This window comes from Rousettus aegyptiacus, unplaced genomic scaffold, assembly GCF_014176215.1.
Source record: "Rousettus aegyptiacus isolate mRouAeg1 unplaced genomic scaffold, mRouAeg1.p scaffold_m13_p_1, whole genome shotgun sequence".
NCBI classification, from domain to species: Eukaryota; Metazoa; Chordata; class Mammalia; order Chiroptera; family Pteropodidae; genus Rousettus; species Rousettus aegyptiacus.
The window spans coordinates 168,914,953-168,928,658 of NW_023416284.1; the positions used below are offsets into that span (position 1 = coordinate 168,914,953).

Sequence of the window (13,706 nt, forward strand, 5' to 3'; positions counted from 1 at the left end):
ACTGTAGCTGAGTCGTGAGTGATTTATTAGATTCATTTGAAAAATCAACATTAGGAGTCCAAAGAAAGGGTGTTTGCTCTAACATGATACATCCTTTTTTGTTTTAATTACATTTACACATCTTTGCTATTTTAAAGAAGACATATGAACATTAAGAATACATAAAAAAAAGAATACATATAGTATGGGGACATATCTTCTTTTAAAATGTTGAGACATATTTTCTATGCATGAATAGATCACTCCGTATCAGCCCGGGTCCCGGAAGAGAAGCAGTGGCGCACTCAGATTGGGTCATTTGAGTGAGGTTAGTGAAGAACCGTTTGTACGGGTGAGCAGGGTATAGAGAAGTCTCAAGCACAAAACTGCGGGCTGGTAACAGGGACAGGTTACCGCTGCCTGATCTGGAGCCATGACCTTTGGTGTTCATCCAGCATGCAGGGACCCCCTTCAAGGACTGAGTGAACAAAACAAATACCCCATTTCCTTTCCTTCCTCTGTCCAGTCCCTTGCCAGTATCCCACATTGGTTAAACCTACCAGAAGCCAGAGGGTAAGAAAACCCTGTCGCGTAGTGCACAAAATCAACCAAAGTGAATACAGTAAAAATTATTGAATTTAAGTCCTTTACCACAGATACATTCAGAATTCTCTGGTTAACTTGCAACCAATTGTATGTGATGAAGGCTCAAAGAACATTTCTTTTTCACAAGGTACTTATAGTTGAAGATACAGAATTGGTAATTTTCAACAGTTGAAGTTTTGGCAACATATACTATCAATTTATTGGAGAATTATATACAATATATTGTATGCCTTTTAGTGGAGGCTTTAGAGCATAAGACGTGAGCATTTGGGTTCAGGAGTCAGTCTGAATTTGAATCTCAGCCACACCATCGACCAGTTATCTGACTCTAGGTAAATTTATTACCTTCGTTAAGGCATAATTTTTTTTTTTTTTCAGGGGCAAGGGAAGTTTTGTTGTTGTTGTTGTTGTTAAGTGGGGATAATAAGAGTGTTTATCACAGAGTTGTAAGGATTAAATGAAATAATGTATGTTAATTGCATAACCCAATGCCTGGCACATATCAAGTACCTAATAAATGCTATTTGTTGTTATTCTAATTGTTACATACATACCTGTGACCAGGGACAGGAACCATAAATTGAGAGGACTGTGGCCATTTTAGGATAAAAATAATTGCTTAACCTCAGGACCGTGTTCAGAAAGGATACAGAGTTCAACAGTTAAGTGCACTGTCTCTAGATTAAGACATTCTGGGTTCGCAGCCTAGTCCTGCCTCTCTTTCTTTAGACAAGTAACTTATCTGCTCTGGCCTTAGTTTCTTCATTTGAGAATTGGGTGTGAGAGAAATACATACATATTTATCTGTCTACAGTAAGTCCTTGCATAATGTCATCAATAGGTTCTTGGAAACTGCAACTTTTAGCAAAATTACATATAAAAAAAACAGTTTTATCATAGGCTAATTGATATAAACAAGAGTAAGTTCCTATGCCATATTTCTGTTCAGAAGAATTGCACTAGATTTCTAAATAAAGACCCAAAATACATCTAATATTAAAAATAAATGTGAGCTAGAATACATTTAAGAAAGGTGAATAAAACAAATAAGATAATTCTTTTCCAACCTGCTTATTCCAGGGTCATGAGTGGCTGGAGCTTGCCTCAGCAGCTCAGGGTACAAGGGTGGACACCCACCAGGGACAGGACACTATTCCATTGCAGAGCCACTCTCACCCACACCCACGCTCAGATTGGGACGATGTAGACACCCAATTCACCTCACATGCACAGCTTTGGGATGTGGGAAGAAACTGGAGTACCCAAAGAAAACCCACGAAGACTTCGAGAGAACAGAGGAGAGCATGAAAACTCTACACAGTCAGTGGTCCTAGCTGAAAATTTATTTTTCTTACTAATACTATAAGTGAATGACATTGAACTAAAAGATGTTATTCAAAGACTTGTGCATGCTTGCACACTTGCACGCGCTCTCTCTCTCCGTTCCCTTCTCCCTTTCCTCTCCCTCTCCTCATGTGTGTGAATGGAAAGGATCAAAATTCACAGTAATGTAAAAATTTAGTAGTTATAGCCCATCTGGCCCCAGAATCTCATTGAATAATCCCAGAAAGCCAGTGCCGATAAAATTGTTTTCAAATATGTAATTGATAGCCCCTAGTATCTGTTGGTCTGAAATCTAAGATGACGGCCCTGAGACGCTTATCCTGTTTCTTATTTAGGAATGTGGTGTCTGGAAAGACTTCTTTTTGGTCCAGGGGAATAGCCAAAGTGTTGCCTGATTTATGGTGACTGTAAAATCCAGAACACAACAAGGCAGGAAGGAGATAGGAAAAGGACTAACAAGTGCATTGCATCCTGGGATGACTTCCCTATCTTTGAGAAAAATTATTTAAAAAGCATATCTTTCAATCTATACATGGATCTCTGTCAAATATAACTTAGAAGTTAAGAGGAGTGTACCGTGGATACTGTAATACAATTGCACTTGCTTTATTCCTACTTCACATTTTTACTGAACGGCAACTTAACATAATTTAAAATGATTTTTTTTCCTTTCATACATTTAATATTTCCTTGTGTTAACACAAGTTAAATTCATAACTTGACTGTAGTAAACATATCTGAACCAATTTCTGTTTGCCACAGAAAGCCATTATAATGTGTCATAATTTGATATTTTAAAAATTGCCGTTAGTGACCTTAGGTACAAATAGAGAGTAGCACTGTACCAGATCTAAATTATCAAGGAAAATATTTTTTTTTCTAGGAGGATGCCTGTCAGCTGTAACCTTCCTGTTTTTTGTTTTGTTTTGTTTTTTCCTGAAATGGGCTTGCTCCGTCATATTGTAGTGGGAGAATTTCTCAAAGGTATTCTACTGTAGCACCTTTTCCAGTCCTCACACCCTCCTCATGGCCTCATTTTTTTAAAGCATAGATTCCATGGTCCAACATTATACACACACCCTGTATGCCATCAACTACCGTATCCCTTTTTGCCTTCAGTCTTACTTACTTAAAAAAATCTGTAATCTTGATTAAACTCAACTACCTGCCTACTCATGCCTGCACCTAAACAGCCGAGCATAATTAAAGAAAATCGCAGAAGCGTGCTTTCTAGTCTTACTTGCTATTTATGACCACAGACATCAAGTGGGCCCTCAGTCCTGCCAGCAGTGTACTACATTTCCCAAGTCAGTTGACTCTCTAATTCTCACCTTGCGTCTTTCATCTGTTTTCCTTTGTCCTCAAATCTTGGACATCTCTTCATTGATCTTCTCATTGTTCTCTCAGAGAACTTCATTTTGGCCAAAGAGCATAATGAACTTGCTGCTTATTTCAGTAAGACAATACAAGCAGAGATTTCTATATCAGAAGAGACTTCTATGTTCTCCCATCATTAAATCTACCAGTCTACCTTCAACTGAAGCTGCACTCCAAGTTCCCTCCTGTTATGATGGATGAACCGTCTGTATTTCTAAGGACAACTCTTACGTGTGTACACTCCACAACCTCTAGCCTAATGAGCATTCCGTAACTGAGATTATCTCCTCTCCCTCCTGTATTATACAATTTTCCATTTTGACTACCTCATTTCCATCAATCTACAAACATACTATGATATTTCTCATCATAAACAAAACAAAATAAAATTTATCTTGGTCTTGAGTCTTTTAGTGCCTCGCTTATTTTTCTTGTTCTGTTTTTAGCAAAGCTCCTTGAAAGAACTGTTTACACGTCCAGTTTCCACTTCCTCCTCTCGCATTCTCTCTTAAACCCACTCCACTCCACTGAAAGAGCTGTAATTAAGGCAATCAATCACCACTACATTGACAGATATAATGGCCAATTTTGAGTCTTTATTTAACTCAGACTCTCAGAAATACTTGATCCAGACAGTCGCTTTCCATTTCTTAAAACACTTTCTTAAACTGGACTTCTGGGAAAATACACACTCCTGACTTTCCTCCTGTTTTTCTAACTGTTTCTTCTTAGCTTCCCTTTCTGGTTTCTTTTCCTCTTCTTCTCAATGTTGAATGCCCAGAAATCAGTCCTAGATCCTCTTCCCTTTATATCTACATTCACCGCCTTGAGAATCCCACCTATCATCTTGGCTGTAAGTACATTCTATGTGACAGTGATCCTTCAGATTTATATCTTGAGTCCCAATCTCTCCTGAGTTCCATATTCCTATGTCCAACTGCCTGTTTTATGTTTCTGCTTAGAGAGTTAATGTGCATTTCAAACAGGGTCAAAAACAGTGGACTTGGTTTCACTTCTCAAATCTGCTTCGACTTAATTGTTCTCTATCTTAATAAATACCATCATCCAGGACTGCAGTGTAGTACAGATCCAAGCTGTATTGTTCTGATGTGTTAATTGAGTTTTTATTTGAATCTTCTATGCATTTTTCCCAGTGAGCATCTTATTTGTTGGAAATGGACTTAATAATGCAAATGGAAACTATATTTAGCTCTCGATATTTTCAGCCTCCTTGGGGAACTACATGATGAAAATCATCATCTAATACCCCTCTGTTTGAGAAATTGCCAGCGATCAGAGAATAACCTTCAAAATGGTCAAAGAACATAATGAAAAAAATATATATTTTAACCAGTTTCAGGTCTTGCAGAAATTTCACCAAAGTCTTTTGTTTTTACCTAACATTTAGGGGAGTAACCATATATTATATTATATTTTGATCCTACCACAGAGGGCTATATTTGTTTTCGACTAAAAAGTGGTAAATATTGTGTAGAAAATAAAAAAGAATTGGCCAAAAAAACTCCTGGAAATAATAAGTAGTTATAACAAGGTTGCAGGATGTGGTCACTTTCCTATATAACGGCAATAAAGAAATAGAATTTGAAATTAAAAATACAATACAGTTTACATTAGGATCCCTCCCTCCAATGAAATACTTAAGTATAAATCTAAAAAAATATGTACAGCTTATTTATGAAGAAAACTACAAAGCTGATGAACGAAAACAAGGAAGAACCAAATAAATGGAGAGATGTTCCGTGTTCGTGGATAGAAAGACTCAATATTATTATCATGATGTCAGTCCTTCCAATCTATAGATTCAATGTAATCCCAATAAAAATCCCAGCAAGTTATTTTGTGGATATCAACACACTGATTCTAAAGTTTATATGGACAGGCAAAAAATCCAGAATTGCCAATGCAACATTAAAGGAGAAGAACAATGTTGGATGACCGATTGACATGTAACTTTAAGACTTACCATAAAGCTGCAGTAATCAAGACAGTGTGGTATTGGTGAATGAGTAGATAAATGTATCCATGAAACAACAGAGAGCACAGAAGGAAACCCAAATAAATATCAACAACTGATCTTTAACAAAGGAGCAAAGGCAATTCAATGGAGTAATGATAGTCTTTTAAACAACTGGACATTTACATGTGAAAAATGAATCCAGACACAGACCTCACACCTTTCACAAAAATTAACTCAAAATTTATCATAGACTAAACATAAAATGCAAAACTATAAAACCCCTATAAGAGACCATAGAAGAAAACCTAGATGACCTTGTGTCTCGCTGTGACTTTTTAGCTACCACACCAAAAGCATGATTCATGAAAGAAAGAATTGATAAGCCGGATTTAATTAAAATTTAAAAACTTCTGCTCTATGAAAGGCAGTGTCAAGACAATGAGAAAATTAACCACAGACAAGGAGAAAATATTTGCAAAAGACATATCTGATAAAGTACTGTTATTAAATATATATAAGGAACTCTTAAAACTCAACAGTAAAACAAACTGATTAAGAAATAGGCCAAAAACCTTACCAGATACCTCACCAAAGAAGATACACAGATGGCAAGTAAGCATATGAAAAGATTTCCCATATCATATGTCATCAGGAAGATACAAACCAAAACAAGATATCACTATACACTTATTAGAATGGCCAAAATTCAGAACACTGACAACATCAGGTGCTGACAAAGATGTTTAGCCACATTGGAAGACAGTTTGGCTATTTCTTACAAAATTAAATATACTCTTCCTATGCAATCCCGCCATTATGTTCCTTGGCATTTATCCACAGGAGTTGAAAACTCATGTCCATACAAAAACCTACACACAGATGTTTATAGCAGCTTAATTTGTAGTTGCCAAAACGTGAAAGCAACCAAAATGTTGTTCAGTAGCTGACTGAATGAATAAATAAACTTGGCACATCCAGACAATGGAAAATTACACTAAAAAGAAATGAGCTATCAAGCCGTGAAAAGACATGGAGGAATCTTAAATGCCTATTACCAAGTAAAAGAAGTCAACCTGAGAGGGCTACATATTGTATAATTACATTCTGGAAAAGGCAGAACTATGGAGACAGTGAAAAGATCAAGAGTTGCCAAGGGTGAGAGGATTTTTAGGGCAATTAAAATATTTTATGATACTCTAATAATAGATATATGTCATTATACATTTATCCACCCATAGAATGTACATCACCAAGAGTGAACCCTAAGGTAAACTATGAACTTTGGGTGATTATGGCATGTCGGTGTAGGTTCATCCATTGTAACAAATTGCTTCTGTGGCAGGGGATGTTGATAATGCGAGAGGCTATGTTGCGGGCCAGGGAAATTTCTGTACCATCCCCTCAATTTCACTGTGAACCTAAAAGTGCTCTAAAAAGCTAAAATCTTAACAAAAAGTGGTAAATACGAAAGAACTCAAAGCGCATTATGAGCTTTTTTTTTATATGCTGCTACTACTACAACACACTTCATAAGCTTTCCATCCAGAAATATTGCAAAGTTCAAAGAGCTTTCAAAGGAATTTCTAATTAACAATAAATATAGGTTACTTTCTCTGCATAGTCCAGGCTTGCAGTGTTCTATTCCAGAGAAGACTCCATGGTTTACACAAGACAGAGACTTTTTCTCCAAAATCAGTCATGATAAAAATGATAAACATGAAATAGTATAATCAATATGTACGTAAGTTATTAGGCATATTTATAAAAATGATTTTACTAAAACTGTTGCTTTCCACATCCTGTTCCTTTTCCATCTCATATTTCTGCCTTCTGCCTCGAGGTTGTTGCCATCCTAAAATTTGTGTTTATCATTCACTTTAAAGAAAAATATTATGTACTCCTAAACAATATATTGTGTTGGTTAGTTTTGCTTGATTAAGGCCTTCATAAAAATGCTATCATTATGAGGCTTTCTTCATCCAAATAGAAATAGCATGTTTAAGCAGGGTAAACTTGACAGTACAATGAGCCATTGTGATACTGTTTACATGCCTGTGTTTCTTATTGCTTTCAATACTGTGTAATTTGGTCTTGCAACTGATTAGTCAATTAGGAATTGGAAGGGTGATATGTAAATGTTACTGTCTAACTGACAGAATGATTTATTAGAAGTGTATCTTTGTGGAATTTCACCTGCTTTGTTGTTTGGGAGGCCCAGTGCTAAATCAAAACATATATGTCAATGGCAAACCTGTGGCCAGCTTTTAAGAAAATTCAGCCAAAGTCAAATTCCATTCAAGAACATATTTTTTTCCAATGGGGTCATACTGATTTAAAAATGTATTTACCTTTTCTAAAGCTTCACTCAGCATTGTTGAAACTTTCCATGCACACGTATGCAACCCATAGGCCCTAATGCCACCCACTGACTACATGAGCTTAGTTTTTGACACTGTTTCTGCTAGTACCTTCTATTCTCCCAATGTCAGCTACCAAGTGGATACTCTGAACCGTGAGATTGACATGACGTGGTCTTCCCCTTGCTCCTCACGTGTGGCTCATTGACTTTGATCTCAGAGATGGTTGGAGTTTTGCTTTCACTAAAAATATTCTTTTGGGTTCTGCCACCACTGGAGGCTTGTTGTGCTCGGAGCGGTGGCATCCTTGTCCACCTCTCTGCCTTCTGTCCAGTAGCTTTCTGAAGGTGCTGCACAGCGACTCCTATGTGAAACTGAGCCGGTACCAGAACAGCGCTCGCGTGGTGACAATGAAGAGCAGGAAAAATTACTGAAGAAAAGCTGTACGTTGTATGTTGCAAATCTTTTCTTTCACACAACTGAAGAACAAATCTGTGAACTCTGCAGCAACTCCAAGTGGTAACATAAAATCATCATGGGCCTGGATACAGTGAAGAACACAGCATGGGGTTTCTGCTTTGTGGAATACTGTTCAAGAACAGATGCAGAAAATGTCATGTGGTACAGCAGTGGAGCTCGTCTGGATGATCCGATCATTTGCACAGACTGGGATGCCACTTTAAGGCAGGCAGGCAGTACGTCTGTGGACGGTGTAGTGGCTGGGTACGAGATGAGCATCTTCAGGGCTGCGATGCTGGAAGAGGAGCAATGGAAAACTGGTTTGTGAACACTGAGAGCCCCGTCATGAAAAACTCACTCCTTTGACCTATTGAATTTGATGTACATTACCCAGGGTCTGCAAACGCGCCCATTTTACCAAGCTTCGATCAGTGTCTCTGCGGAGTTGGAAGCCTCTTTATGGTTTTCTTCTGGAAATTAAAGGACAGAACCCAAAAGAATGACTTTAATTCTATAGTCTTAGAATATTGGCCATGTGATTTTCTTACCAGGTCAAAAACTGTGTTCCTTGGCAACAGATTTGATCTATAATCTGATCTTTTTAGGAAGACTGGAAAACTTTAAAAGTTCGTTTTCCATGTTTGTATCTAAGTAGGTTCATGATCTACATTTGGGGCCTGGGATTATTTTAAAAATTTTAAGTTTTCATGAGATAAAGTTTAATAAGTGGAGTTTCGCTATGGTGTATAGCTTTGCTCTGAGTTAGGAACAGATGTTTCACAACTGAATTTATTTTGAGACTCAATTATGGTCTCTAAAGGCAAACTTAGAGGAGTCAAGAGAATTCCTGCATAGTTAGTGCAAAAGTAAACCTTAGACAGTCCCAGGGGTACCACCTGCTCACATGCTTTATCTATAGGAAATTAGATGGAAGACTTGAAGGGTATTTACTAAACACATTTTTTTTTCAAAAGCTGTGTCTTTCCTAAAGCTAAAAAAAAAAAAAAAGCATAGGTTTGAATTATAGAGAGCCTCAAATATTCTATGGGAAATAGGGAACACCGTCAGTAGGAAATGGGGTGAAATATCAGGGGACGGGAGTTAAAACAGTGCCTTGACATGAGGAAGGTTGCTGTGAGGGCCGTCAGATTTATGCTTTTCATTTTCAGAGTGATCATGGAAATGGAGTCAGTTTAAAAAGAGCATGAAGATCGAGAGAATTCCTAACAAAAAACAATCAGAAATGCTTCCCTCCAGATACATATTTTGGTCAGTTCTCACATCAAATTCTGTCTTGTTTTTTTTTTAATAGTGCTAACTGTTTCAGAGCCTCGATAGTGAGTTGATGGTCTCTACAGAGAGGGGAGCCTAGAGTACTTATTTTGCATTTGGAAAGAAAGAGGTGATTCCTCTCTAATATTATATGTGAACTATTGTTCATTTAGAACGGCTAACCTAGTAAAATTTTCCCCAATATAAGTGAAATTTTTTTCATCTAGCAACAAAGCATCTCCAAACTTCCTGTGGTTTATGAAACAGGGGCTGAAGTATCTCAAATGTATCTGACACTACAGTAAATATAGGTTTTCTCATTAAGTTGAAACTGGTTATTTGAATTTTTAGAAGAGCTATAACTACTTTTAAGTACTTAGGAAAAACCATTTGCAAATATTTAATTTCATGAGGACATACTATTCATTTTTAAAATTTCTTTTTATACCATAATTTGATTTAATATATTTTATATTCTTTTGTAGTAAAACACAAGTCAGATTTCTACAGTCCTTAAAACCACAGATAGTAGTTCTTTTTCAATTGTGTCTTCTGTAACAGATTTCTGTAAAGTTGAACTAACTTAAAAAGAAATGTTCTTTTGATTTTAGTATTTTTTTTCTCAGTATGATTTGGATAAAAAGTGCTATCAATTATTTTTATAAAGAAATCAGGAAAAGAAGAAACTGAAATTTTGGCTGTAACTCTAATCTACAAAATAATTTTTAAAAGACATTGATTTAGGAGATAATAGGAATCAATATTATGAAAAATGTTAGTTAAAGCTTCCTATTTTTAGGAGTGATCTCTTAATATTCCGCTCTGTCTTTATTCCCCTTGTTTTAAAAGGCAAGAGATATATACATATACCCTATAAAGATTTTATAAGATGCTCATGGAAAATACAATAATATGGTCATGCTTAAAGTTTATTGCCTTAAATAATTAATTTATATTTATTATTATAAAACTTTGAATTTTATTTTATATCTTTGCATGCATTTGTCAGAAGCTTTTATTATTTTTTTTTGTGACTTTTTACTTATACTGATGTTAAATTACTTTCAATAACAGGTGTAGATACATTTATAAAAATGACAGGTTTTCTGGTTTTATCCTTCAGGTTTCTATTTTAGGGAATAAGTCTATAGTGAAATGGCACATGTAGAGGGATCTGAGAGACGACTGAACTCATGCCCCAAAAAATTCTGGCGAGCACATTCCATCAATTAAAGCACAAGTAGCCTGCAAGGGTGACACCTATCAATTACTCACTACATCGTGTGAATTACTCTAATTAGGTAATCACGTTGTTTGCCTTCTACCCTCTTAGCCTAATTTCTGGGGAATTAGTGGTTAGAGGAAAGAGGAGCAAGTTGGAAGGGATGAGGAGAGAAAGAGCATCCTTAGGGGCCTGAATTCCTTGTAGAATGGAATTTGGAGCGAGTGGAACTCTGCAGGGGCCGAAGACTGTCGAGGGACAGCGTGAGAGGCGGGGCCCTGAAAATAGGGAAGGCAGAGTCCGGAACTGCTCGTCTGACATGACCACCGCAGAAACCATCCGCCGTGGCTCCTGAATTAATGTCTGATCAGACGTTGTCAGTTGGAAGAGTGACTTAAAACAGCCAGCAGTTGTTAAATGGAAATGTCATTATTTCAGGACTCTTCAGGGTTTTTTGTTTTTTTGTTTTTTTTTTCGAAGACCGTAGACAGAACATACGAAATGAGAGATAATATTAATTGTTCATCATTACATTCATTTTAACATTCTGAACCTTCCACGTAAGTGTCCTAGATAAAATAATAATGGTTGATACTATTTTTCATCACTATCATACACCTTTACTTTTGTTCAATTAACAGATATCTGACTTGATAAAATACAGAGGTTACTCATGAGCAGAGAGATAGATTTAGACATGCCAAAGAAGTCATTTATTTTTTTCATCAAAGCCAAAACCAAACTAAAACAAAGAAACAAATAAAACCTTATACATTGGATTGACACTGTATTTTTTATACTATCCGAGTCATGAAAAATTCGCGTACACATTAGGCACCAATATCTGGCATATGTATGCATCTTAGGTCATTAGCAGTGAATCTGTTCTTTCAGAAAGTGTCATTGAATTATACATTTAAAATAAACACAAAGGCATTGGGAAAAATTGCCATTTTTAAAATTAACTTACTTGATTACTCAACAAACACTTTCTGAATACCTACTATGTACTACTCCATTATATTATGGCAATACAATAAGAAATATAAAGCCCCTGCCTTAAAAAATATTGCAGTCTAAAGGGACATCAGACCCAAACACTTATAAAACAATGTGAAAGTATAGTGAAAGAGAAATGTACAGGATCTTATGAAGGATTGAACACTCTGCTCCGAGCTATCATTGTTGGATTCTAAGGTAACACCAATTAGCCAAATTAAGTCCACCCACACTAGGAACCACACTGTTTTTTGGAATGTATATACCCATTCTGCCTTTGCCTGGTGAAGTCTCTGGCTGTATTTAGCATCACACTGTTTTTACTCACTGAGATATCATTCATAACATTGTCAGAGGGATAAATACAGACGTTTTCTAAAGTGAGCTACTGAACCTCCTTCTCCTTGATAAGTTCTAACCCCAAAATTGTTTACCAAAGAGAATTACTAGGGCTTTGAAAGAGATTGAGTCATTAGCCAGGATTCTTCGGAGTGAATTTAAAAAGTATTTGCCCCATTAAAGCATATTGCCTTCTTTTTTGCCCTAAGTGGAAGGAATATACGGTGTTTCTGTTGCTGGTAGTAGTGATGATAGTGGTGGGGATAATGGAAAGAGATGTCTGTTTTTATTTTAATCATCCCCAGAGGTGTTCCCCAGAAGCCAGGTGACAAGCAAATACAGAGGTGAAAGTTGGTCTATGTTGGTTTCTGAGAATCCTCTATGTTGCCTTTCCAGTACTTTTTAGGACTTTTTTATTGTTATTATTATTTAAGAGTTTTACAACTAATCATTACATGGAAACAGATAAGATACTGAAATAAAAAAATACATTAAAAAATTACAGTGCATATAGCTGGATGTATAATGTCCTTTTCCTTGTATTACTCTGATCTTTTCACAGTAGTAAATAAAGGATTCCAGCCTCTCTTTTAATTCTTAGTGAAGGTGGAGCTTCTTTCTGATGTCCTTTTAGTGGAGGGATTGATTCTTTTCTCCCCGAGAGCCCCTCTTTTCAACCTGAAGATGCCATCTGCGCAGAAGGATAGTGGTCCTTTGTCTCAGCTGGGCACTTTATAGTTCTAAAGACCTCTGAGTGTATGACATTTGGCTCACCAAAGACCTCTTCGCGCCAGGTGTGAGCCCTTCTGTTTTTGTTTCTGTTTTTCAGTGCTGGATCAGAGAAACCATAGAATTCATAAAATATCCTGAGTATGTCCCAGAGCTATAGCTAATACTCCTGGAACTAAACCCGAAAAGTGGGGACATCTATCCCGGGCAGCTAAGATAGGATTCTCACCGTGCCTCTCAGGTCATTGCCACATTTCTACATTTTTACGAAATTTTGTTTAAAATAAGATCAACACGGTACAGACCAATGAGAAAGCAGAATACTAAGGGTGTGGTCAAGCATCCCAGGCCAAGTAAGCCAGATAAGCCAAAAAGAATTTGACCAAAGAGAGAACGTGCGAGACAGGCGTAAGAGTGGCAGGTACTGAGGGGGCAAAGCAGAGCTCTGAGAGGCTTTCAGAAGAGAGGGATGAGTAATCTTCAAGATGGGGCTGCAGGCGAACTCACATGGGGAGAGCAAACAGAGCATAGACCTTTCAAGAAAAAAAGTCAAGTTAAGAAATCTGTCGAGTATTGTAATTTTAACATCACTTACATCCTTAAGTCTTAAAATATTTGCCTAGGAGTTTGATAGCTGGAATGCTTTCTCAAGCTGACTGTAAACATTACGAAGTGTAGGTTTTCCTGAGAAAAAAGTGTCGAACAATGTCAATATTTTCCCCACAGCTCCAGAAAAATTGTGTCCACAATCACAATTCTATCGTGGAATTGGCAACGAAAGTGAAACGGAGAAAGCATTTTCTGTAGGGGAGGGACTATAATACTGAGTCCTCTGATTTTTTTTTTTTTTTTTGAAACTTTAGCAGTTTGATTCTGACATAGGGTTTTGATCTGGAAGTTGAGGAGGAGGCGAGGACCTTCAGACAGCTGTCACTCACACTCTGGTGCAGTAGCTCTCATTCATTGAGATTTAGCTGTGCAGGCAGCCAGCTCCAAATGATGGGAACAGGGGACTGACTTGTGGAAACACGTAGTAGGAATGGAG

At 36.9% G+C, this 13,706-nt stretch overlaps 1 protein-coding gene and 1 pseudogene across 3 annotated transcripts in view; both read left to right on the top strand.

Annotated features, from left to right (window-relative positions):
* The window catches only part of AIG1 (androgen induced 1), a 201,318-nt gene that overhangs the window by 14,848 nt on the left and 172,764 nt on the right, over positions 1–13,706 (top strand). The gene's annotated exons all lie outside the window — the stretch shown is intronic.
* LOC118602891 lies at positions 7,824–9,108 on the top strand (annotated as a pseudogene).